This window comes from Hermetia illucens, chromosome 3 (genome assembly GCF_905115235.1).
Source record: "Hermetia illucens chromosome 3, iHerIll2.2.curated.20191125, whole genome shotgun sequence".
NCBI classification, from domain to species: domain Eukaryota; kingdom Metazoa; phylum Arthropoda; class Insecta; order Diptera; family Stratiomyidae; genus Hermetia; species Hermetia illucens.
Window position 1 is genome coordinate 174603888 of NC_051851.1, and position 27038 is coordinate 174630925.

Below are 27038 nucleotides of genomic sequence, written 5' to 3' on the forward strand. Positions count from 1 at the left end.
CGCTACAGCAAGTAATATGCACCAGATTGCTCCTGATGGTTGGCAGCAAAGGAGCATATCAACCATCCAATTTGTTATAAGGTTTGCTGAAAATGCAATTAACAGAAAGGGCAGTAGGCTGTCCCCCAGCATCATGAAGTGGTTAAACTGGATACGTCACCTGATCCTTATTGAGTGCTATAAAGCTGAGAGCATGAATTCTTCCACTATCCAAAATTCGTGCAAAAATCCATACCAGAAAAATAGGGATGCACTCAACTTCAGGGCAGAGAAAGGAATAGGAGGAGGGTTACAAACGCTGCGTATAGAATAAAGGATGCCAAGCTAGAGTGAGCTCACTCCGCCTCGTGATGTAATACTATATCGTAGTGGAGAGGAATCGCAGGTCCAGGCCGGTGACTTTTGAAGATTTCTATTTCCTCAAAAACACAAAGGAAAAGTAGACACACAGATAAACAGACGTGTCCCTTGATACTCCTAGCAAGAAGTAGGAGTGGTACGAAGGAGCCGTAGCATTAACTCTTTATCGCCAGATATCTGTTGTAAAAGCTGAGTAGAAAGCGTGGTTAGGCATTATTATAAGCTGAAGACCTGTTTAGTTTCATGACAGGACATTGAACTGGAAGAGCTTCCTGCGATTAAGTGCCAAACTTTACTATGCGCTTCTTTGTAATGCCATTTGCAGGGGTCCTCACTCAGTATCCTCTTTCAATCTAGTTCTTCAATTCCTAGATACATTGAGTCATTTCAAAAGGTATATTTGTTTGTGGTATTGTATGTATTGTATCTATCTGTATCTGTTGTATCTATGTTACTTGGTTTGCTTCCCAAATACCCAAGGCGTCTTTTTTCGCAAAAAGTATGGGAAATTTTTATTTTCATAACATTTTCAAATTGTTCGTTCGATTTCTAAGTCATTTTTCAATGAATCTGGAGCATTAAAGATTGTATCTGATAGATACACGTGCAAACTTTCATTCTTTAAGTTCAAAACTCTTCCAGCTCTTTTACTATCGCACACTGTACTATGCCCACTATCTCAACGGCCTTCGGTGGGGTTTCATGCCCCATCGTCAGTTGCCTCGCCGGGCTCCATCAAAATTCAATTCCGCGCCAGTTCACCTGTATCTGCGCATGAGTGCGATACGTCAATGCTCCGTTGTATCTTTCGTATCTTGTGGGGAACATAGAGCTCGTTCATATCATCGTCGTGGACTCCACACTCCACTGAGCGCAATATCGTTCACCTGTACCCCACACAGTAACAGTAACAGTGCGAATTCCGTCAGTCATCGCTTAACACTTGTACCCGGGTAGTTGTTCCGTACGCTGTTTCTCGTACAGTTTCCTGTCCATCAGGGGAGGAGACTATTAATTTGTCGATCGACTTTCTCCGGTCCTTTCCAAAGACGTCCATCTACCCAGAGAGCTTAATTTATGCGATAGGGAAGTAGCCCATTATCGTTCAAGTGAGTGTCCATTATCGGTTCGTTTCGTATCAGCCTTCACCACCCACCACCCACATATGTATGTACCACTTCATAGGGGTATCCGTTCGGCAAGGGGAGCTCGAAAGTATCCATTCTGAATTTTAACTCGGAATCCAGAGAAGATTTTTTTGGAACGGAAGCTAGTCCGGAAGTTGGAAGCATCGAGACGTGTCTGAAGCGTTCGCTCTCGGGAGCCATCCACCTCGCACCTGTTCTCTAGGAAACTCTACTGGACACACAGGACCCTGTACCGGTCGTGCGTTGATACGGAGGGTAATTGCTTGCCTACCACCTGGTGCTCCGCTCAACCCCTTGCATAGACTTCTGTCGTGTTTATAATCATTGTTGAAACGTCGACCTGATCCTAGAAATTGTTGTTAATTTGTGGTACCGGCCGTTGATTGAATCTCGACTAACGGGAGCGTAAAGTGAAATTCGATTATTTATTTATCAGAGGGTGGTGAGCGTCTCCTGCAACCCTCCCGAGCCCTCGACTCGTTAAGGGCAGGTTACTCAAGAGCGGTGAGTAGTGTCTCAAGTGCTTGTATTTATTGTTTATGAGGCAAAGAGTGAAAAGTGATAAGAGGAAAAGTGAAGAAAATTAGTGAGAAATTGAGAAAATTACTAAGTGAAAAATTCTAGGCGATTTCCACTGGAAGAATTTCAAGATACAACATAACGACGTGAATTGAGTTTTCATCTGAAATATCGTTGTGAGACGAGATCATCAAATTTGGGAGTTCTACGGCACGGGAGCAGTTGAAGGGTGAGTTTTTGTTTTGATTCCTTCTAAAAGAATGCCGGGAGGGGATGTTCTTCTCCTTTCTTTTATATTTTCATAGCTATTTACAGCTGTAAGTGAAAATGACGGGGTAGAAAGAAGGTGCGTGCGGAGAAATTTTTATTGGCTATCAGTCACTGTTTATAGACTTCAAATTCAGTAGTAAAAGTGATGGAAATGGCCGTTATGGGGTTTATATCTTGCTTAGAAAGTTTAATGCCAAAGATGAACGGATAGAGTTCCGAGTGTTCTCAATTGCGTTGCTTCCATCTAACAGACACAATAGTGCGTTTTGAATGTGCAGTCTCTACTTAAAAATCATTAAGTGGGCTAGGAGTCGGGGCTCGATTTTCTCAAGCTGCTTCTATATAGTTTCAAACGAAATAGACGAGCTCTCTGGTATCCTACCACTATATCCTGTGAGACTTAGTTAAATCTATTTCTTTGTTGAGGATGCTGGGAGTCCTGGTCAAAGAGTAGTGTAGGTCCCAAGGCGAAACGTGGATTGGTACCCACGGTGGAGCCTAAAACCTGGGAAACGCCTGCTGAGCCAACACCAACAGCTCTACTACCAAACTCTATCTCGACTTCTACGTGGTGGCCGCTGGGATCTCATTCTCAACGAAAACTGCAGACGGGGAAGGATGGAGGCGAGTCTCCCGCGCCTAAAAATAGGACAAATTGTACCAACTGGTCCTCAAGATTTTGGGTTGGGTAGGGTTGACAACCCTACATGGAAAATATCTTATTACGAAGCCACAGAAGGAGCCTCGGACTGGATTGACGACACAACGACAAACCCATCCACGACAACGGAATAACGATTTGCGCATTTTCTCATGGAACGTGCACCCCCTGTACAGAGATGGAGCTGCTAAGCAGGTAGCCGATATCCTGTCCCAATATAAGGCTGATATAACAGCGTTGTAGGAAATGCGTTGGAAAGGGACTGGTTTCTTCGAGAAAAGCTACTGCACCATATATTATAGTGGCCATCCAGTAAACCATGTACTCGGAGTAGGTTTCTTCATCATCATCAACGGCGCAACAACCGGTATCCGGTCTAGGCCTGCCTTAATAAGGAACTCCAGACATCCCGGTTTTGCGCCGAGGTCCATCAATTCGATATCCCTAAAAGTTGTCTGGCGTCCTGACCTACGCCATCGCTTCATCTTAGGCAGGGTCTGCCTCGTCTTCTTTTTCTACCATAGATATTGCCCTTATAGACTTTCCGGGTGGGATCATCCTCATCCATACGGATTAAGTGACCCGCCCACCGTAACCTATTGAGCCGGATTTTATCCACAACCGGACGGTCATGGTATCGCTCATAGATTTCGTCATTGTGAAGGCTATGGAATCATCCATCCTCATGTAGGGGGCCAAAAATTCTTCGGAGGATTCTTCTCTCGAACGCGGCCAAGAGTTCGCAATTCTGCTTGCTAAGAACCCAAGTTTCCGAGGAATACATGCGGACTGGCAAGATCATTGTCTTGGACAATAAGAGCTTTGCCCCTATGGTGAGACGTTTCGAGCGGAACAGTTTTTGTAAGCTGAAATAGGCTCTGTTGGCTGACAACAACCGTGCGCGGATTTCATCATCGTAATTGTTATCGGTTGTGATTTTCGACCCTAGATAGGAGAAATTGTCAACGGTCTCAAAGTTGTATTCTCCTATCCTTATTCTTCCTGTTTGACCAGTGCGGTTTGATGTTGTTGGTTGATTCGTCTTCGGTGCTGACGTTGCCACCATATATTTTGTCTTGCCTTCATTGATAGCCGCCTGCTCGATCTGGATGAAGGCAGTTTGTATGCCTCGGGTGGTTCTTCCCATGATGTCGATATCGTCAGCATAGGCCAATAGTTGAGTGGACTTGAAGAGGATCGTATCTCTTGCATTTACCTCAGCATCACGGATCACTTTCTCGAGGGTCAGGTTAAAGAGGACGCATGATAGGGCATCCCCTTGTCGTAGACCGTTGTTGATGTCGAAAGGTCTTGAGAGTGATCCTGCTGCTTTTATCTGGCCTCGCACATTGGTCAGGGTCAGCCTAGTCAGTCTTATTAATTTCGTCGGGATACCGAATTATCCCATGGCCGTGTACAGTTTTACCCTGGCTATGCTATCATAGGCGGCTTTAAAGTCGATGAACAGATGGTGTAACTGTTGTCCATATTCCAACAGTTTTTCCATCGCTTGCCGCAGAGAGAAAATCTGATCTGTTGCTGATTTGCCTGGAATGAAGCCTCTTTGGTATGAACTAATGATATTCTGGGCATATGGGGCTATCCGGCCTAGCAAGATAGTGGAGAATATCTTATAGATGGTACTCAGCAACGTGATACCTCTATAATTGCTGCACTGTGTGATATCTCCCTTTTTATGTATGAGACAGTTAAGCCCATGGTGTTTAACGTAGGTACCTGTCGTGAGACATAATCCAATGGTCCTCTTCAGACACGGATTGATTTTGTGACCACAATCAGAGCCCCGCTGAGACAAGCAACAACGGTACCAGTCTATACCAAGTGCATGGCTCAGCATTCATACTGGTGGATGCAAGAATTACCTAAATCTCTACCAAACTAAGGAGTACGGCACACGTGTTGAAACGCAACACCATGCCGAGGCCCAAAGGTCTCTTCTCGCTTGAGCACAACCACAACCACCATGAAACCCCCACTAGGGGGGCCAACCGCAAATAACCGAGCTGTACTCACATACAACGGGAGTTCACCCGAAGTATGAGAGTCCAGGGGCTTTCCCGGTTCCCATGGTACCAGTATACCCCTGGTAAGGTTTCGTGACCAATTTGCCACTTCAAATGAGTCCCCGTGCAGACTCGGGTCTGATCGCCCTAATTAGGCCTTTGGAGCATTCGCCTACTGCATCACGGCCGCCAAACCAAAGTGAGTACAGCATCTCCCCTCCAAGTCGCCGATGTTCTGGTTGTTCAGTAGCTCATCAAAGTACTGACCCCATCGCTCCAATATGCCTATTCTGTTGGAAATCAGTTTCCCTCTTTGTCTCGGCAGGATGAGCATCGAGGTGTATAAGGCGTCATCCTGCTGACTTGTTGGTAAAACTTCCGTGCCTGGTGCGGTTGCTCCCTGTACTTTTTGCGTTCACAGACTTGTCGGTTCTCCCAGGCTTCCTTTTTCCGTCTGTGAAGTCACTTCTCCGCTCGACGGAGTTCGTGATAAGTCTTTGCTCGTGCCTGCGTTCTCTGAGAATGCAACATTACTCGGTATGCAGAATTCTTCCGTTCCGTTGCTACCTTACATTCATCGTGAAACCAGCCGTTCCGACTCCTTTTGCGGCTGGGGCCAAGTATGCTTGTGGCCGTATCCATGATAACGTTCTTCAGGTGATTGTGAAGATCATTTGTTGATGCTTCATCTTCAGGTTGACTGCGTTTATTGCGGCATCCATTTCCCTCTTATAGATGTCGCGGAGGGCTGTGTTCTGGATGGCTTCAGTGTTCACTCTCACCTGATTGTCAGAGGGGATTGTAGGTGGTGTCGTAATTCCAGCTCGGAGCACCATGCCAACGAGATAGTGGTCCGAGTCTATATAGGCCCCCTATATGTTCTGACATTCATCAAGGCTGAGAGATGGCGGCGTCCGATCAACACATGGTCAATTTGGTTGAAAGTGGTCCCATCTAAAGAGGCCCACGTATGCTTATGAACTGTTTTCCGCGCAAACCAGGTACTTCCAACAACCATTTCGTGTGATGCTGCTAACTGGATAATACGCAATCTGTTATCATTGGTATCCTTATGTAAGCTATGGGAGCCAACGTATCGGCTGAATACTGGCTTCGTCCCTACTTTACTGTTGAAATCTCCAAGTATGATTTTGATATCATACTTGGGACAGGCTTTGAAGGTCCGCTCAACTGCCTCGTAGAAGGTATCCTTCTTCGACTTTGCAGTCTCCTCTGTAGGGGCGTGAACGTTTATGAGGCTTATATTTCTAAAATACCTCGCAAACGCAGAGTGCATAGCCGTTCACTTATGTTTTCAAAGCCGATAGCAGCAGGTTTCATTTTTTGACTGACTAAGAATCCTACTCCGAGCACATGGTTTACTGGGTGACCACTATAATATATGGTGCAGCGGCTCTTCTCCAGGAAACCGGTCCCTGTCCAACGCATCTCCTGTAACGCAGTTACATCAGCCCTATATTTGGACAGGGTATCGGCTAGCTGCTCAGCAGCATTCGGTCTGTACAGAGAGCGCACGTTCCATGACAAAATGCGCAGATCGTTAATTCGTTGTCGTTGCCGGATTCGTCGTTGTAAGATCCATCCTCTCCGAGGCTCCTTTCGTGGCTTCGTAACATCGGTTTTCCGTATAGGGTTGTCAGCCCTACCCAACCCCCAACCTGGAGGACCAGTTGGTACATTTGGTCCCGTTTTTAGGCGCGGGAGGCTCGACTTCATCCTTCTCCGTCTGCAGTTTTTCATAAAGAAAGAACTCCCAGCGGTCACCACGTGGAGATGGAGATAGGGTTTGGTAGTAGAGGTGTTGGTGTTGGTTCAGCAGGCGTTTCCCAGGTTTTATGCTCCATCGTGGGTACCAATCCACGACTGTCAAATGGGGTTCGATTTTCTTAAGCTGTTTCTATATAACTAGAAGCGAGCTAGACCAGCTATCTGGTATCTTACCACTAAATTCTGTGAGACTGATTAAATTCAGTAACAAGAAAATTTCAACCCCTCAAATTGGCGCTGGCCCTGGGCACTATAATTGAAAGATAGCAAAAGTGGTTTTTAGCTTTCCTTGCTGAATCGTGCTGGAGGATGTAAGGATTCTAAGCTAGGCTCTCTTATTCGAAAACTCACTTACAATCCAAGGAAAAGTTTACCAAGCAATTTCAGTCAATTAACATTCAGAAGTTATCCTCCCTCTGTCACGTCTTAAACACTTGAGCCAGCAGCAAAACGGATCTCTCCAAAACTCCCTATAAAATTGCAACACTTCCCACATCCGCTACTATAATTCCACTCATCCTTTTCAACTTTTGTCGAAACATCCATCACAACCCTTTTCATCTTACATCAACTCACCCGAGCAGCCGTTACCCACTTAAGAGTCCCGGCAGACATCCAGCAACATACGCTAACTGATTCTGGTGAAAAAATGGACGAGTTTTCCTTGACCTCTGTGGCTGACTAGTTGACTATGCATGCAACCTTCTTCATCTCAGCCTAGAAGTGTTAATGGTGGAAGAAGAAAATTATTTTCAAGAAGTTGTCGAGAACGTGCAGAGAAGGTGCTACATAGGCAAAATCCGGTAGTACGAGCGACTAGGCAAGACATCAGGTAATAGGTCATTTCCAAGGAAAAGTGGGAAGAAGAAAAAATGGAAAGTGTTTTTTTTTTTAACATTTCTCCGAAGGCCATAGCGCAACGAGCGGATTCCAAGGATGTTGCTATTGAGCAAGTACCGACAAAGCTCCTTAAAACGTTCCAGATCATGAACGCCTCTGGATGTTTCTTTTTGCACTTTCCGTTGCTTTTCCAAATGGATTTCCATTTTATTCTTGATATTTTATTCCTTGCCGCATATAACGACCACTCTTATTATATACTTGAGCCGGGTCCTTTCTTAAAATACCTTCTACAGCCACCGTCAGCGTAATTACCATTGTCGTTTTTGTTCCTGTTTGAGTAAACCGAAAAATAGGGAGAGTGAATGACTAGTCAAGCAATTATGTTTTCCATGGATCATTTCCCCCGGAAAAATAATGTAAAGTTGCCGTGGGTGCGACAGTGTGCGCACCTGCATAATATGGTTAATGTAGTTAATGTAGATTTCATGAAAAGGTCAGATGTTGGTCGGTAATTGTCCTTTTTTTCGGGCAGGGCACACCGCGCCGTGGGGTTGAAACTGCCTACGCAATGTAGGGATGGCAATGAGCTTGTGAATTATGGGAAAATGGTTTCACTATTATTGTTTCATAGCAGATGGAAAACAAAGTGTTTTAAACGCTGAAAAAAATTTGTACAACGATTTCAGAAGGACAGTCCTTTCGGCTTTTCAACAAGGATCGCTCAAGGAATTTTTAGAAGAAGTTTGGAAAGGAATTATTTTGAGTCTATTTTGATCAAACCAATTTTTGTTAGTCTGACAGACCCTACCTACCATTTCTCTAATTGTTTAGGTGTCCGGAAAACTGGATTTTAGAAGGTCCTCAAAATGGACATCTTTACGAGCGGTGACCTTCTCGTTAGACTTGAATTGTTTTTTTTTTTCGCGGAGAATCTTATTCAAGTCCGTAAAACTTAGTGCTGGTTTCACAATTTGGACCGGGAGCTCATTGAGGATTTACTTCAGTTTTTTTTTCGGATTCAGGTAATACTCAGTCCTCTATCAAGTGCATGGTAGGCCGGACCAATTGGCGAGAAACTATCTCCAACAGTTTTTCGTCCTCGGACCCTCTTATTTTGGGCTAGAACTTAATTTTTAAAAACATATGACTTGCGGTTTCGTCTAGGGTAAAGGTGAGGCAGCATCTGATAAGTAGGAGAACGTTTCGCCCCAACAGATCCTTATGCTTACGCCTGGACTTGTTAGGCATTTGTTTTCATTTTGAGCCCACGTCAGGTTTGCGAATCTATATAAATTTCGGCCACATCGCCATCAACTGTTCAATTGTGCACAGGTTTGTGAAGTGCGCAAAAAAACATGTCCGCGGGGAATGCCCCACACCATCGGCGGAGGCGCCGCATTGCTGCAATTGCGGCCAGACCGGACATCCTGCCAACTACCGCGGATGCCCGGCATACAAAGATATGGTTGCCAGAAGGGAAGCTGGCAGGGCGAAAAAGAATGCGGAAACGGCGAGGACCAAGCAAACGGTGACACAGATTTCACAAAGCTTGTCCCGGCCAGGCGTATCGTACGCCCAAGCAGCTAGGAATACTCTTCCTAGAGCTGCACCTCAAGCTTCACAAGGCAACAAACTGGCCTTCAGGAACTTGGTCGAAAGCCTCCTTCCGTCCAGACGAATGAACAGCGGCAGATTGCCGCAGTCCAACTACTAATGAATTTACGGAGTTAAATGTGATGTGACGGCCCTGGTCTCACACGCCCAACGTGCCACTGCCCAAGAGTTGATTGACACTCTGAAAGCAGACATATTCTGCGTTTCTGAGACTCATCTAAACCACAGACATAATGTCAATTTCACCGGATACAGCACTATTCGGCATAACAGCAACACGGGCGCTGCCCTTCTAGTCAAAAGAGACTACCATTTTGAGGAAGTCGTCATCGATGAGTTACTAGTCTGTTCCGCTGCAGCGGCAATAGTGAAAACTAACGATAATAAGCGGATTTTGGTAGTTTCCGTTTATATCAAATGCAATTCCCGAAGTGAACAGCTGGTCCATGACTTAAAAGTCTTGGGCGATCTCCAGTTAAAATCAAAATATCTTATCTTCGGTGGCGACTTTAACTCACGGCACAAATCCTGGGGCGATAAGGCAGAAAATTTAAATGGGAAAACCCTATACAACTGGATCCTTTCACGTCAGCCAACCTTGAGGTGGTCTCGCCGGATTCGCCGACAAGACCCGCTAGTCAATCCATCATTAACTTTTTCCTGCTGTCTGATGAAACCAAGCAAAGTTTTCAGGTAACTTCCTGTAAAACCTTGCCAGCCATGTCCGACCATTTTGCAGTTGAACTCAAAATGGCCTCAACATCACAACTGCAGAAGCGAGTTAAGGTAACCATCAGATCATTCGCCCACACTGACTGGGATAAATTCAAGTCAGATTTAGCACCAATGCTGAACTTGAAGAAACTCGCTACAGATCGCAATCTGTCGGACAAAGAAATCGACGAAGCAATCATTTTGGCCACGAACGCCATTAATACTGCTACACGCAGAAATACCAGGCTGATCAAAGTCGATGAGTTTATATACAACAAACTCCCGCATGACATCATGCTACACATGAAGGTCAGACAGATTTGACACAGGAACCTCAAGCGCAACTTCCATAAATATGGAAATAAAGTTAATGCTGAATACAAAGCATTGCTCTCCCGGATTAATTGTCTGAGTACAATTATCCGGAAAATGGTGGCGCAATTCCGCAATAAAGAATTAACCCATAATCTCGCAGATATTAAGCCCGGGCCAGATATGTTTCAACATATAAATAGGCTAGCGGGGAAAAATAAGTCCCGCAATTTCGTTCTTACCAGGAACAAGGAACCAATCTGCGGAGACGCCAGAAAGGCGCACGTCCTTGCGGAATCATTTGAGTCTCAGCGCAATACCCCTCCGCCTCAAAGTAACCCGGCAATAGTGTTGATGGTTGAAACAACTATCGCCGACTTCGTCTCTAGACATTCAAATAAGCTAGTGACATTCTCCCAAACGAACTCCTCAGTAAAACCAACGGATTCGCAACATTTCCTGAGTTTACCACAACTCACCGCCTTGACCTCAAACCTAAACGGTAAAAAATCAGCCGGACCTGACGAAATTCCTAACTACGTAATTAGGCAACTTCCCCGAGTCTCCATCAAATTTTGGCTGGCAGTATTTAATAACTACATAAATAATGGCTACTTTCCCACCACCTGGAAAGTAGCTAAAATAATTGCGATCCGGAAAAAAGCCGGCTCTACTGGGCCTAAAAACTTTAGACCCGTATCATTATTGTCCAATCTAGGCAAACTCTTTGAGAGAGCATGGACAATCGGGCTAGTCCAATATTGCAATCTCAAAGAGATTATACCCAACCATCAGTTCGGGTTCCGCAGCAAGCACGGAACTCAACATGCACTTAGCTACCTTCACGACACCGTCGTAGCAAGACTTAACGTCAATAATAAACCGACCGTAGCATGTGCATTAGACTTAGAAAAGGCCTTCGACTCCGTATGGGTAAACGGACTAATCTACAAACTAATAAATCTTGAGTTCCCAATTCCGATCATTAGAATTGCATCTCTTGTCGGTAACATCGGGAGTACCGCAAGGATCCATTTCTGGACCCACCTTTTATAATATCTTCACGGCTGATGTCCCAACTCCCGAGACCGGCACCGTACTTATTCAATATGCCGATGGTACTCTCATCTTCGCTTCAAGCCTCCACCCCAACAGGGCAGCCAAAGCGATCGAGAAATACTTGAAAGACCTCGGCAAATATTACCTGGCATGGGGCATTAAGATTAATGAGGCCAAAACGCAATTCTGCACCTTCCGGAGGAAAGCTAGATACCTAGATTCTAGGGGAATCCACAGAAAAGCTAAACGCTTAAAAATTAAAATCGGAAACACTATAGTGAGCAATTCCCAGACCATTAAGTATTTAGGAGTTAAACTTCACGAACTCCTTAAGTTCAATCCACATCTTGAGCTCGCTATCGGTAAGGCACGCGGCGTACTCAGTAGGATCTACTTTCTTCTTCGAAAGAAGGTAGGACTCAGCACCAAGGCCAAACTGACTCTCTACAAGACCCTGATTAGACCCATTATCTGCTATGGAGCGCCCACGTGTATCACTTGTTCCACCCGAACCATGTCCAAATGTGAGGCATTCGAACACCGGATTTTAAGGTACTGCACTGGTCTTTCCTATAATTGGAAAACCAAGAAGGTTGGAAGAAACGCCAAAGTGTATCGGCGCGCCAAGGTACAACCTCTTCGAGAATTCGTTCTCAACTTGGTGGAACTAGGGTAGAGTATCTGATGAGTTCCCTTTCCTCTTGACGAAAATGCAAGTTATCTGTTGTTGTTGGATTTGTTTGTACAAGAGTTCGTTTTTCCAATGCTTCCTCTAAGTTAAGGGTGTATACTGCCGCAGACCTGTCACTGCCTGAAAGCCTTGAATCCATTGAGTTGTGAACAAAACTAAAGGCTTACTGGGTTTCGTATTTAAAATGAAACCTAAAATGGTTATGAGGGATAATCTTCACCAGTTCGCAGTGTTCCACGATCCCACTTATCGGCACTTTCTCAACCGGTTTCCGCAACATAATTGTCGTTATCAACGCCGTCGAGGAACTGTAACGCATTCCGAACCTTGGCCTTCAGAATGCCCTTTCTGTAACCATTTCGTCCATCAATCGCATCCTCCTACGAGCAGTGATGCAATGTCTTCGTCAACAAAATCTGCCCAGCGCTTTCGAAGTTTTCCCATCCGTCTACGTCCTTCAGGTCTCCCTTTAAATATCCTTTTAGGTATCCGAACGTCGTCTATATGCTAAACATGGCCAGCCCATTGTAACTTCCAAAGTTTTATTAATTTGGAGACTTAAGGGACATCAAATATTTGGTATAACTCATGGTTGTATCAGATTTGCTATTGGTCGTCCTCTTATTTAGCTCCAAAAATTCTCCTTAGGATCCTCTTGTCGAACGTATTGACTTCTTTTATGGAAGTTTGGGTTAGGGTCCATGTTTCACATCCGTAACATAGCACAGATCTTAATCTTCTTCGTTGATGTGAAAGGTCGCGCCAGGATATTTATATCATCCGCATATGCGATGATTTGGAAGAACTTATAGGGTAGCGTACCTTTTGTGTCCATAGGAAACTTTCGTATAACCTGCTTCGGTGCCAGATTGAAGAGTAGAGGTGCCAGCCGATCTCCTTGTTGTAAACCCCGATTGTCTAGAATGCATCTGTTAGGCTATTATTGACTCTGATATGCACTGTTGTGTTGGTCAGTGTCGTGAGATTCCGGAGAATAGGACCTAATACTTCTTCCAGTTTTACCTTTTACCTCCCATGATTAAATCATTCCTAAGCTTTCCCACGTCAAATTTTTTAAATGGGTTAGTTCTTATTCCTCGGGTCTTTGAATTTACCTGTACCTGGTTCCTGTCCCTGTAGACACTTTTTGTCATGTAGTGGTCGAAATCACAGTTTGCTCCTGGATATGATCTCACGTCGAGGTTGATTCTATCGCGGATTGACCCGTCTAGGGAGAGAGTTTCGTCACGGAGTGGAGAGGATTGCGGAGAGGAACTATTTCGCAATACGTTTGTATTTGATACCCACGAGGATATCACTTGGGAGAGAAATTAGTTTGCGATAGCTTAGGGAACGAGATGAGTTCGTCACATACTTGCTGAATTACTTCAGAGTATTGACGAACTGTCTAATCTATAGTATCGTTGGAAACTGTTTCGTTGCAAGCGAGGTTCAAGTTTGGATTTGAGTGTTCGGTTAATGGGTTTCCAGTTTGTCAGGGACTCAAGTTGGAGTTGGGTCTCCACCTATAATTATGAACCAGGACTTGCCTGCTCTCGATTGAGTGGCACAGTAGGATAGGATATAATTGATATAACCGATGTCATGGGTATCAAAGGATTCATCACGACAGTAGACAGCAGCAACGAACACCAAGGACGATTGGATTTCTAAGGAAATAAGGGTAACCTCAATAGATTTGAGGCTATTGGGTGGAGGGAGCAATTGTTTGGCAGGGAATTTGTCAGAAATAAGGATGGCCGAGACACCTATGGTGGAACGATTGGACGGAGGACGGTCAGTTCTGAAAAGATTGAAATTTGGGAAAATGGGCCTATGCTGATAGTAAAGCATGGTTGCACACAGGATCACTATGTGAAGATTATGTTCGCCAAGAAATAGCTCGAGTTCGCACCTGCGGGCACCGTTGATGATCGAGTTAATGTTCAACTCAATGATCTTAACGTCCATTATTGGACGAACATCGGGCAGTTACAGTAGTTTGCGGGGTGATCGTTGTCGCAGCGGTAAGAAAGGTGACAGTTCGTTGCTGCGTGACCCACTCCTTGGCAATTTTTACACTGCAACACCTGTTTATTTCAGATTGTCTCGAACCGCACCAAGGTGTGCTGTGTAACCTTGATGCCAAAAATCTGTTTTTCCGAGAACGAGGAGTGAAAGGTGATCAGTCATAGACCTAGCTGGACATTCACGGTCGGTCTTCGCCCAAGTTGTGACCAAAGGCTTGACAATGATCACGCTGGAGGTACATTGTGCCTTCACTTCTTCGGTAATCTCAGCAGCTGGGAAAGAAGCGTCAATGCCTCTGAGGAGGGGGGGGGGGGGGTGTAGGTAAAGAACTTGTTCTTGTTCTCCACCAGAATATTCTTAACCGTAGAGTAGTCCTCAGGCTTCTTTGTTAATATTTGGCGAGAATTACTTGATTTTTTAGTCAGGTAATTGTTAGGGAGGGCACAGAAATACTGTCGATTTGAAGTTATTGAGAGGCTCAACAACCACGAGTGGAGGAATCTTTCGACTTACCTCCTTATTACTAATGTTGGCGCTGTTGTTGATGGATGTACGATGAGAGGCTCTATTGTTGCTTGATGGTGACTTGGAAGTAGAAGGAACGCATGTAGGTATGGTGATGGTGACTGGCTTTGGGGGTTGAAACTGGACTTTATTACTGGCAGATACATCCGTCATCTCAGGTTCCTCTTCTGAAACGAAGGGTGGAAAGGCAGTTTTCCCGAAAGTACGCTTAATCGTTACCTCCAAAAAGGCAATTGTCGCTTGAAATCCTAGGATTAACTGCTCCTGGGACTTGTTCTTCTCAAGGGCCTCAGTCAGCTTCCTCAAGAGGTGTTTCTTGAGCGGATCTCTTCAACGGAGATCGGAGCATCCTTTAGGGTTTTGTCGGGAACTTGCGAAGAATCGGACTCGTAGTTTGCGGACGCAGCAGACTCTGACGTAGTTGTATCCTCCCGCTCGGCATCCTTAGAGAGCGGACTGGTGGTATTCTTTCTTCGCTTGTTCCCGCTTCACAAGCGTGAATTCGCCCTCGCAAGGGGGTGGCATATTGCTTTTCTTGCTAATGAACTCTTTGCTTTGTCCTTTTGCACTTTTTAAAAAAGTTTCTATTTTTGTTTTTACTTTTCTTGAAAGCTGCAAACGTGGCGCGCGGCAGACAAGTCGCTTACGGCGCATCAGTGACTATGAGTTATAACTTATTTAATATCAGGAATTTCGGTTTGAATTTTTCACAGCATATTTTCTATAGGCTTCATGGTCGAAATATGAAAAGAAAAAAAAATCGATTTTTAGAAGTGGTCACATGAGAATACCCCCTTAAGATTGGCCAGAATGACCATTTAGGTTGATCCAAGGGGGTCGCAATATTTAAGTCTGACAAGCAGAGTTATCAGCACTAAATGGAATCATCATTCCAGTTGGTATGGAAGTGTCATCATGTGCCACTTAATCTCGGCTGCCTGAACTAAGGGTTCTCGAATTGAGAAATATGCCAGCTCTATGGGTATCATAAAATCAGATAAGCTATTGATGTCATCAAATTGACTGCTGGCTTACCCAAAAATACAATTCACAAAAAGGGTAGTACCAGCAAATATTGCATGGTGGTGATCCTGGACGTGAACGGCAACGATTGGTGTTCGATAGCTACTTGCAACAATAAAAATCGATGACAGACCTAAGGAGTACGTTGTCTTAACGGGAGTCCCATAGCGCGCAGCCGGCAACTGTGGACCATCATGTACAATGATGAACTTAATTTTCCGGTTCCGGAGGAAGCCATGGTGGTGGATGAGGCTGATGGCATGACACTGATTGTGGTCTCATAGCATCTTCAAGGTGCTGAGATGCACTTATGCCAAGCAATGAGTGTTATTAAGGCATGGTTCAAGAGCGCTGAGGTGACCATTGCCGGAGAAAAAACAGGCGTATCACCCTTGTATCGTAAGAGAAATTATGCTTCCTTTAGAACTGAGAGTCATATTATCACTTCCAAGCTGGCCATTATGTACTCATATTCGTGAAAAAGCATCCACCCCGAGTATAACTCTGGCAAGAATGATGCCGAATGTAAGGGGGCCACCGCTATTGTGGTGAGGTCTATCTTGCAGTATGTGATCCCAGTTTGGGAAACAGCGCTGCACGTTTAAAGTAATGCATATAAACTGACTGCGTATTACAGAAGTCCCTATTACAAGGGTATGTTCTGCCTTGAGGACCGTTCATCATCTTGGGAATTATACTGATTGATATCTCTTCTCTGTTGCAGGTGAAAAGAGAGAGAGAGAGAGAGAGATCTATAAGCATTGTAGAAGGCTTAATCAATGAGATCACTTAAAAAAGCTCGGCGGGCCCACAGGCTGTGTCCTGGCATCGGGATTGGCTAGGGAGGAAGCATTTTCTCACCAGTTATTGAGGATATCGTCACTACCTACACAGGTTTAAATTGGACACCTACTTTGATTATCCGAGTTGCTTTGGAGTCCTGGATAGTTCAACGTGTGTACCCGTTGTTTAGACCTAACGTCACGATCTTTTTAAGTGACAGATGATTGATTGAGCCCGCAATCAGAGCCCCGCTATGACAAGCAACAACGATACTAGCATATACTGAGTGCATGGCCTAGCATTAACACTGGTGGTCGCAAGACCTAACCAAATCTCTAACGAAGGTCCAAGCGGCAGATGCTTGGACGAAACCAAAAACCTTCATGGGACTACAATAGGGAGCCAATCGCTAATAACCGGGCTGAGAACACATATCCCAGGAATTCTCCTGAGACATATGAACTCAAACGGCTACATTAGTGCAACACTACTTGCAGGCCAAAGTGCGTACAGCGTTTCCCGGTGAGATCACGAGGAGGGTCTCTTCGGCCACTTGGTTTGCCTCCTCGCCATCTTAGAGCACCCCAGGGTACTAGGATATTCTCGTAATATTGATAATGATGAAGGTGTCAAATTGGTTCCACTATGGTGAGAACAGAGTCGAATTCGGGCTATGCCACTCCCAAAATTGTTCTGAAGGGCATTGGCGTCAAGTCTGCTCTACAGGACGACTTCTCTCCATAAGCGACATTAACAAGTCTTCTTGCAGATCATAGTCCTGGAAGGAACTATCGCATGGAAATAATCGAGGTGTCTTAGTCGGCTCGTCTATCTTTAGAGATTGTCCTGTACTTCTGAGCGGATTGCAGGCTTTCCTAGCCCTAAGACAAAGACTCCCTGGGCTTTCTTCAGTGAAGTATCGACACATTCCTTGTAGTTGCGAGATGCCTTCAAAGTTTTCTAAATAAAAGTACCAAGGGATAGTGCCATTGGTGTGGTACATGAAAAGATACTAAATCAAGGAGTTGACTCCAGAGATGTCTGAAAAGATCCAATAATCACTGATGGGAAAATCTTAGTAAGTGTAACAAAGAGTCCTGTTTCAGTCGTTCCTTCAAAGGTATCCCCACTCTCCATGTGCATAGAATAGAGCAAATTGGTAGAATCCATCAGTTTATTTAGTAACGAAGTATCTCCCTATGAACTCGCAATTATTTAGTTGTTGTTTCTTGAGTTTCCTCCTAAGTTTTTGTGCAGGCTTAGTGTAGATAGATTGGAGTAGCAAATCAATGAATCATTCATCATTCGAACGTTTCATATTTGCCTTATTTGTCCGAATTAATGATAAGAAAGATTAATCACAAGTTTGATAACACACACACATAGTGGGGTCCAATCCATATAACTCCCGGTTTTTCCGAACCCACGTTTCCGTGACAATGTTTATTGAATTTATTTAAACCGATTAATCAAATTAATGGACAATTGAAAACAATTACGATCGTGTATCACTAGGTGGAGGAGCCAATACCAAACAGTCAACATAAAATCGATAGTCGTCGGTGCTTGGTGGCGTCAATAGTATACGATTACAATGCTTTCACCAATTGTCCCTCAACAACAATATCAATTTAAACTAAAACGTGTAAATAAACAGTCACCGAACAAGTGTAGGTTGAAATTTTCGCTATCGTTTTTCACGGCATTAAGCCCTCCATTCACTTGACCTGCTTTCATATTACAGTTTACACAAATTCGTATGTAAACCTGAATATGAATGGATGACTAAACCAGTCATGATGCAATTCGCTTTGAAGACCACTTTAGCATGTTTCGTAAATAATCTAATCGCTATAGACAGCCGTAGATACATGTATCTATAGTATGCATTGTAGAATCACCTTCGAACTGGCATTGGTGAAAGAATGAAACGTGTTTAATGGAAGGCTGAAAAGAAAGGAAATTTGATATCAAAAGTTTCGAGTTGATTGTGTTTATACTGGGACCAAACAAGGCTAGGGTTGGAAGCGCAAAAAAGAGCCCCAGAACGAAAGCCAATATGGCACTGCATATGTTTCTGATGAATGGAGATGGACATTTGGGATCTGTCCCACGACGGCCTGAAGAAAATAACGTGTCCAACATTGCTGTTTACCTTCTGCAATATCCGGTGGAGGATGCTGGTCCAGAGGGAGCAGCCCAAGGGACAGGATCGGCGGGAGAGCTAGGAAACGAACTTGAAGCGATATCTCATGTGACTCATGCATGTCCATATGTTCGAACATATTGAAGGCTGCTTCCAATAACTCAGAGCTTAGCTGCAGGTGATACCGGATACATTAACTCAGCCTTGCTACCATGTTCCTCTAGAGTCATGCTCCGCTGAACATCCTACACTTGCCATCGATTGGTGACCTTTCCAAAAGAAATAATCAATACACTTGGTCATGGATGGCGCTACAGACCTGTATGAGTGCCATTTATGGTAGCGTTTATGTTTCACAGCACCAGCAATGCCGAAAATACCAGGAGGTCGGTAGGCGTTTTCCATTTTCTTTCGTGCCTCACTGCCCTCAATAAGGACCGTGCCAGCTGGCAACATATTAAATTTTCTTCATGTTTGTGAGTTATTCTGTTTTGCTCTTTACTGCGTTCGAACCCATTAAGTAATACAACGGAAAGTCTCCCAAGTATGTTTTTGCCGGCGGGGATGGGGTTGTTACTTTATCGCTTTGTTATATAATCAATATCAGACTGAATTGCAGCTATGTGGCTCGAAAGTCCCTGATGAATTTATAGAATGACTGTGAATCATATAATGCGAATCTAGCACGTGCCTAGAGCAGCTAAAGTGTAAACATCGGGGCTGTAGTAGGGGAGTGAGGTGCTTAAGGACATTTTTAAGGATAAAGGGTGGACATATGTAGCAGCAAGCATGTTGGAATTACAGAATTTTTTACGTATTTCTTCCCCTTTTCTGTCTGTCTGTCTGTCTTTTTTTTAATATATGGATTGAGGTGGAAATCTTACAAAAACACCGCTGCGCCAGGTTGCAGCAACGTGTGGGATTCCCACCCACTAAAACCACCCCCCACTTTCTCCTTCTTTCTTCCCCGCGGGATCGCCGCAAAGCATTACTTCGCGGGGTTGACTGCGCTTTAAGCGACCAAGCCTTCCGTTCTTCGCGTCCTCCTTGCGCACTCCGCTCTTCCAAGTTCCTCTTGTATTGTTTTGATTGCGGAGTTCACCGCACACCAGTTTTCCTCCGACTTCAACATTTCCTCGACGAGGTTCTGCGGGCTTAGGTTGGTTTTCAGAGAATCTTCCAGACGTCTCCTTTCTGAGAAAAATCGTGGAGGTGTGCAACCACATTCAGGACACAAGGGAAAATCATCCAGCCTGATTGGTGCAGGTACTTTCTGCAACCACCACGTCCTGACAGAAATTGCGTCAGATGGTAGTTAATCTCGCCGTGTCGTCGCTGGATCCACTCCTCAATACGGGAAATCAAAATGTGGCTCCAGCGACCCCTCTGCGAGTCGTCCCACCGTTTCTGCCAATTCTCCAGCGACTTTCGCCTTACCGTCTTTCGGTATTCTGCATCCTTTTCAGGAGGATTTATTTTCCTTGTCTCGTACAGGCAGCGTGTCTCACTTGCCACAATGTCTATCAGGATCGTTCCCGCAATAGCACACGCTGCCTCGGCTGATATTGTCCTGAAGGCGCCGCACATCCTTAGCGCCACTAAGCGGTAACTCATATTTACCCTCCCACGATTACTCTCGCACGCTAGTGCTTCCTCCCAAACTGGTGCCGCGTATCAGAGTGTGGAGCGAACCACTCCGGCCACAAGTAATCTGCGACTGTATCTTGGGCCTCCAATGTTGGGGATCATCCACGCTAATGATACGCTGGTATTTCCCGCTTTCTGACAGGCATAGTCCAGATGTCCCTTGAAATTGACTTTAGCGTCAATCATCACCCCTAGGTATTTGACAACCGGTTTCGAAGTGATGACGTGACCACCAACACGAATATTAACCATATTTCTCTTCCTACGATTGGTAATCAAGACCGCCTCCTTCTTTTGTTCCGCAAGGTCAAGCTGAACCATCTGCAGCCACGGTTTTATGGCGCTAATGGTTTCGTTAGCGTGCATTTCAACAGCTTCAGGTTGTTTCCGACGACAACCACAGCTAGATCATCTGCGAAACCGATTATCGTGGCCTTGTTTGACACGGGAAAGACAAGGACCCCATTGCACATGACGTTCACCAAACACTGAGCACTGTGGTACTCCTGCGGTGACGGTGTACTGCTTGGATCCCTCATTCGTGTCGTACCAAAGTGTCCTCTCCGAAAGGTAACTGTTGAGGAGCTTAGTCAAATAACTAGGAACACCCGTTTTAGTCAGTGAGCTTGCTATCCACTCCCAGCTTGCGGAATTGAACGCATTTTTGATGTCCAACGTCACCACGGCACAGCATTTTTTAGACGATATCGCGTCTCGAGCCAGCTTCAAAACAACGTCTACGGCGTCGATCGTTGAGTGGGCTTGACTAAATCCAAATTGTCGCTCCGATAGTCCATCCTTATATTCGATGATAGGGAGCAGTCTGTTACTATCTGTCTGTCTGTCTGTCACAAGCACTTTTCTCAGAAATAGCTATACCGATTGACCCGAAATTTGGTGAGAAGGTGGGAACTGTGGACTCCAGACATGCAGTGAATGATATCCTTCTAGGTTGAATTTAGGGGGGGTCCCCATACATGTAAAAGGGGGGTGTACATTTTTTTTTCACCGACACTTCGACACTTAAATATACTCACAGAAGAAGCAAACAAAACCCTTCATACTTGAAGCGCCCAGCTTCCGGTTTCCCGACTTGTTTCTACCATAGATCGAGAAGCGTTTTCGCTGCTTAGCTGACATTTATTTAATTACGTAAAAATAGTATTTCAGGAACCAGATGCTCCCTCCTTCCTCAGTGCGTTTTGAATATTGCCCCACAAATTATTCCACATTCCAGCTATAAGGTCTTTGAGAATTCCCCTCGTTAAAGCTGAGATTGGTGCCATTATTTCTGTCACTGGTGGTGGGATGATCATGACAGGCTCCATGGATAAAAAGGAGGAGGTTTGCTAGGTTTGCTTCGAATAAGCTATTTTATCTTATAACACTGACTACAGGTCCTTGATACAGTTTCAAACGATGTAGATGCCCCTACAAAGATGATCATGGATCGTTTATTTGAAGGGTTTCGTCAAAGTTTTTGTAGAGGCTGTAGCTTAAATTGTTCGATATTAGACCTAACCAGAACTCCGTAGAACGGCAGTGCCTCCAATACTAATATAGACCTTAATGATTGAAAAGTTTGTGTTCTCCCAAGCTAGTTCCAACTGGAAAGGAATCATTCTCTGGAAATCACATTTGGTTGGCCTGAGAATTCCATACTCCATGAATATATAATGTGTGCCAGCCGGTCTGCTGACAGTTTGGTGTGTAGCCCAGCGGCGGGGGAGATTTGAAGGGAACTTTGAGTTTGTGTTTCAGAAATCCAATATCAGGGAAATCACTTGTAATATCGAAACAGCACATCCAGCTGATCCCCATTATAGCAATGTCAACGGATGGAAAGTGAAATTTCACTTTTAGCACATATAGAAGTAAAGAATTGTCAGAATTAGGGAGCAACTGGATTGTCTTGCTGGAAAGGCTACCGACACGTTCCACCATACCAAAAAAATTTTCTCTGCTAGGAAAAACCACATCTAGAGCGGAAAATTATGCTTGAAAATGACGCGTGACTGATTATGGTCTCAATAGATCAAATGATAATTTTCCAGAAATAAAGTTTAGTTATATTTGATCCACCGTTGTATTTCCATTCATTTTACCACTGTTTACATTTGCTCAAGCTCAGAGCTCCGAAACTTTACGATCCAGAAGAATCATAACATCTTGAAATTCCTTGAAGCAAAAAAAAATCTCTAAATTTGCTCCCACAACTTCTAAAAATATCTAAAAGATCATAAACAGAATCTTAACGTGGCAACTTGTTCCTCGGCGAGTACTACCCCATTATCTTAACAATGAACAGCTATGTACATACTTACGCTAGCTGGAAAGCCATCAACTTGATAAAATGTTTACTTTTTAATCAAGCGTTTACTCATTTGAACCTGTAAATGTGACTTTAATTTACGTTTCACGTAACCGTTTCCTCATCGTTTGGAATCTTCAGATTTGCAATGTTTCGATAATCGAAGTTGAGCAAGGTGAGAAGATACAGATACAAGCGAACATAGAGTGTAGATGCGGATCTGTAGATAGGCCTGCTATCAAGAAGCATACAGGTGCGTCTATCTTAAAGATTTGCTTATATGGAGTTGAGATACTTTCTGTTAAGATAGTGTTAGAATAAAGGTGATAATTGATGTCAGCTGGTAGCGGAAATGTAGGGATTGTGGGTTGTGAACTTGAAATTTAATTCTTTTTATATGAGAAATTGAAAACTTCCTTGGAAGAAATATTTTCTATTGTGAAGAACAAAATTTCCGGCCGAGATTTGCGCCATAGCTACCTTTGACATGTTTTCGGATCACGTTCCTGTTGTAATTACCATTATTAGCCGCAAAAGAGGTTCGCAAAAGCCACCAAGAACTTACGAAATGCCCTGAAGGTAGGAAGAGTAAAGGAGACTACCTCTCACCATCAAATATCCAACCCAGCTATTCGGTAGGGTTCTTCAACTTGAATACTTTCCCACCATGCTGGAAAGCATTCCAGGTGCTATTCGCGATGATCCCCAAGATTCTCAAGGATCTAACATCAACCAGTTCATAGATGCTCATTAATATGATGGTCATAGTGCCAGCTTCCTCTGCGCAAAACTCTTACTCTTCCTTCTTTTTCTTCAGCCTTTGTCCCGTTCACAAGCCGGATCGGCTCGTCGTGATCGGTTTCGCCATTTGGCTCTATCGAATGCCTGATCTGGGTGCAATATCGAGGCTTTTAAACCTTCATCCAGCGTATCAAGCCACCGTTATTTAGGCATGCCTTTTGGTCGTTTACCATCGACTTCGATGTTCAGGCCAATCTTGGCAAGTGAATTCTCGTTAGCACGAACTGCGTGACCATACCATCGAAGACGCCTCTCTTGCAATTTTCCCACGATCCTCATTTCGGATGTGATCAAAACGTGTCACGCCACTAGTCCAACGTAACATCTTCGTCTCCATTACCGCAAGACGCCGTTCATTGTCTTTTATAGTTGGCCAACACTCAGAACCATAGAGAGCGACAGGACAGACAACATTGCGGTAAATTTTCGATTTGAGCCGTTCGTTGATACGTCGATCACAAGCAACACGAGTTGTGGAACGCGACTTCATCCAGGTTGCGTTAATGCGTGAAGTAATTTCATAACACAGTTCTCCATTGGCTGATAGCGTTGACCCGAGGTATTTAAATCGCTCAGTTCTAGGCAGATCACTGCCGCTGACAGTGATTGTGCCTGTTTCATGGGGATCGGTCGTCAAAAATTCAGTTTTGTTTAAATTCAATCTGAAACCGTGTGCATGAGGCGATCATTCCATTTTTGAACAAGTTGTTCGAGATCACTTTTGCTATCAGATGCTAGGAAAACATCATCTGTATAAAGTAGTGTATAGGACGCTGGACGTTGGAAATCCCGTGTAACGGTGTCCATAACAAGAACAAAGAGGAGTGGTGAGAGGGCGCTTACTTGATGAACACCAACAGAGACACGAAGCGGTTTTGATTCATCCGCCATACTTCGAACTTTACTTTTCGGATCGTGGTAGAGCAATTGAACCCAGCGCACGAGTTCTTCTGGCACGAAGTGTTCTCGTAAAGCATACCAGACGAGTTCCTGTGGTACACGGTCAAACACTTTCTCTAGATCCAGAAAGGCAATGTAAAGAGGGCGATGCTTCTCACGGTGTTTCTCCATGAGTAACCACGCAGCGTGTATTGCGTCAGTAGTTCCGCAGTTTTTGACAAATCCGGCTTGATTCACGGTTATTTCAACGATTTCGCGAATACGGTTGTCAAGAATGCGTTCAAAAATCTTCATGGTATGGGAAAGTAACCGGATCGGACGGTAATTTGAACATTCTGCTGGGCTACCTTTCTTTTTCCATATTAGAACAGTGGTACTTTTTTGCTAGTCAGATGATGTTCTTCCTTCCTGAATAACCTGAATTCACTGAGGCACAGTGTTGAGTCCCAGCTCTTCGCTTTCCAGAGCTCAGATGCGATGTCGTCAGGTCCTGTTGCTTTCCCCAACTTCATTTGTTTTATTGCCTCCTCGACTTCAGTTGCGCTAACAGTTAAGCACTTTGGTGTTTAACGTAGGTACCTGTCGTGGAGACTTAACCCTATGGTCCTCTTCAGACACGGATTGATTTTGTGACCACAATCAGAGCCCCGCTGAGACAAGCAACAACGGTGCCAGTCTATACCAAGTGCATGGCTTAGCATTCGTACTGGTGGATGCAAGACATACCTAAATCTCTACCGAACTAAGGAGTACGGCACCCATGTTGAAACGCAACACCACGCCGAGGCCCGAAGGTCTCTTCTCGCTTGAACATAACCACAACCCCCATGAAACTCCCACTAGGGGGCCTACCGCAAATAACCGAGTTGTTCACCCGAAGTATGAGAGTCCAGGGACTATCCCGGCTCCCATGGTACCAGTATACCCCTGGTAAGGTTTCGTGACTAATTTGTCACTTCAGATGACTCCCCGTGCAGACTCGGGTCTGATCGCCCTAATTAGGCCTTTGGAGCATTCGCTTACTGCATCACGGCCGGCAAACCAAAGTGAAAACAGCGTCTCCTGGTGCCACCACTATGGAGGTTCTCCTCGGCCACTTGGTTTTGGTTTGGCCGATAGGGTTGCCGCCCCATCTTCCTCGCCGCCACCTCTGAGCACCAGTTGCGCTGACAGGTGGAACTGCTCCAAATGTTGGCAATGATGGTGAAGTGGAGGATGAGCAAATTCTTCAGTTGAAATCTGCTCGAAGTATTCTCGCCATCTATCCGTTGCGGCTCAACGGTTGGTAAGCAAAGTACCGTTCTTGTCATTAACGCAACAGAAGTGTTCCATATCCTGTGTGCGTTCATTACGGCTTTTAGCAAGTCGATACAGATCTCTCTCGCCATCCCGAGTGTCCAGTTTATCGTAAAGATTTTTGAAATGGTTCGCTCGGGTGACAGCGACCGCTTTTTTTTTGCTTCAAGGTTGGCATTCTTATAAATTTGCCAATTAGCAGGGGTTTTATCGTCGAAAAATTTGTGGTACAGGCGTTTCTTTTCACGGACCTTCATTTCAACATCATCATTCTAAAGCCAAGTATCTCGGCTGATGGACCGCTTACGCGGCTTGGTGACCCCGAGGGTTGCAGAGGCCGCTTTGTGGATCGTGTCTTTCATTTGGTTCCATGATTCTTCCACATTTGTAATGGTCGGCAATCGTATGAGTGAGATCGTTTCTTCTTTCTTCTCACCACATCGCCACCATTTAATGCGTCGCGGGCCGGTGTATTCCTCATGCTGTTTTATCGGTGGCTTAATTCATAGGACGGCAATCAACGGCCGATGTTGAGGTGCGATGGTCTCATAGGGAACGACTTTGCAATCAATGATAGTGGAAAAATGTTGGCGTCTTATGAGAATATAGTCGATTTGCGTTTTATTGTTCCAACTATAAAATGTAGGAAGATAAGACAATCGTTTGATGAACCACAAGTACAAGGTCATGGGTGTCCGCAAAATCGATTTTACGCTCGCCACCCTCATTGCGCACTCCGAACCCCTTTCCTCCATGGCACCTGTTACCGTCTGCCTTTTCACCCACATAATTAAGGTCGCCGGCAATGATTATATAATCGTCAGCAGGCACGTGACAAGTCTTTCCATCGAGAAGTTGCTAGAAGGCATCTTTCTCGGCATCAGGTCGACCTGTCTGTGGTGCGTAGGCGGTGAAGAAGTGAATAGTGCGATCAGCTGATATAATGGTGAGCTTCATCAGCCGATCATCAGATCGTTCGACTTCTTTAATGGCATCACGGAAACCCTCTGAGATGGCAATGCCAACACCATATTGAGTGTGGGGGTTACCAAAATAGAGAAGTTTATAGCCATTTTTACCGCGTTTGCGTTCAATGTCGCAGCTTTTGGCACCAGGCCATCGGGTTACTTGCAGAGCGCAGATATCAATGCGCCTTTTCCGAAGGGCTCTTGCGAGTTCCTCGGTCTTTCCAGTTAGGGTACCAACATTTAGCGTCCAGACACGTATTTGTTTTGTTCGTTGTGTTCGGACTAACTTGCGTACGTCCTCGCGCCGTCCATGCGTCAAGAACCCTTGCCCATTTCTCGACAGGACCGGAGCCCGTCCTACCACGTCAACTGAGGTGGACATCCTAGCATTTCTCCGAGGCCTGTGACTTAATCCGATCATCATGTTTGTAACGACATTGTATGCAATTTCTTGGTCGACCTGTCGCGGGGCCTGTCACCAAGAGAGATCAGGTAGGATTTAGCATAGTAGAATAACTCCAACTGTACTCTATTTATCTCTTTCCCTGATCTCGGCATTTTATTTTTGTTTTACTGAGGATAGTACAGAGTACGTTGCCTCAAA

General features: G+C 44.7%; 1 protein-coding gene across 1 annotated transcript in view; it reads left to right on the plus strand.

Moving 5' to 3' along the window:
• Positions 1 to 1144: 1144 nt before the first annotated feature.
• LOC119652801 (ras-related protein Rab-30) overlaps positions 1145 to 27038 on the plus strand; it is a 193940-nt gene continuing 168046 nt past the window's right edge. Inside the window, exon 1 of the mRNA XM_038057124.1 lies at positions 1145 to 2256. The gene's annotated coding sequence lies outside the window, so the exon portion shown is untranslated. The remainder of the gene's footprint in view (positions 2257 to 27038) is intronic.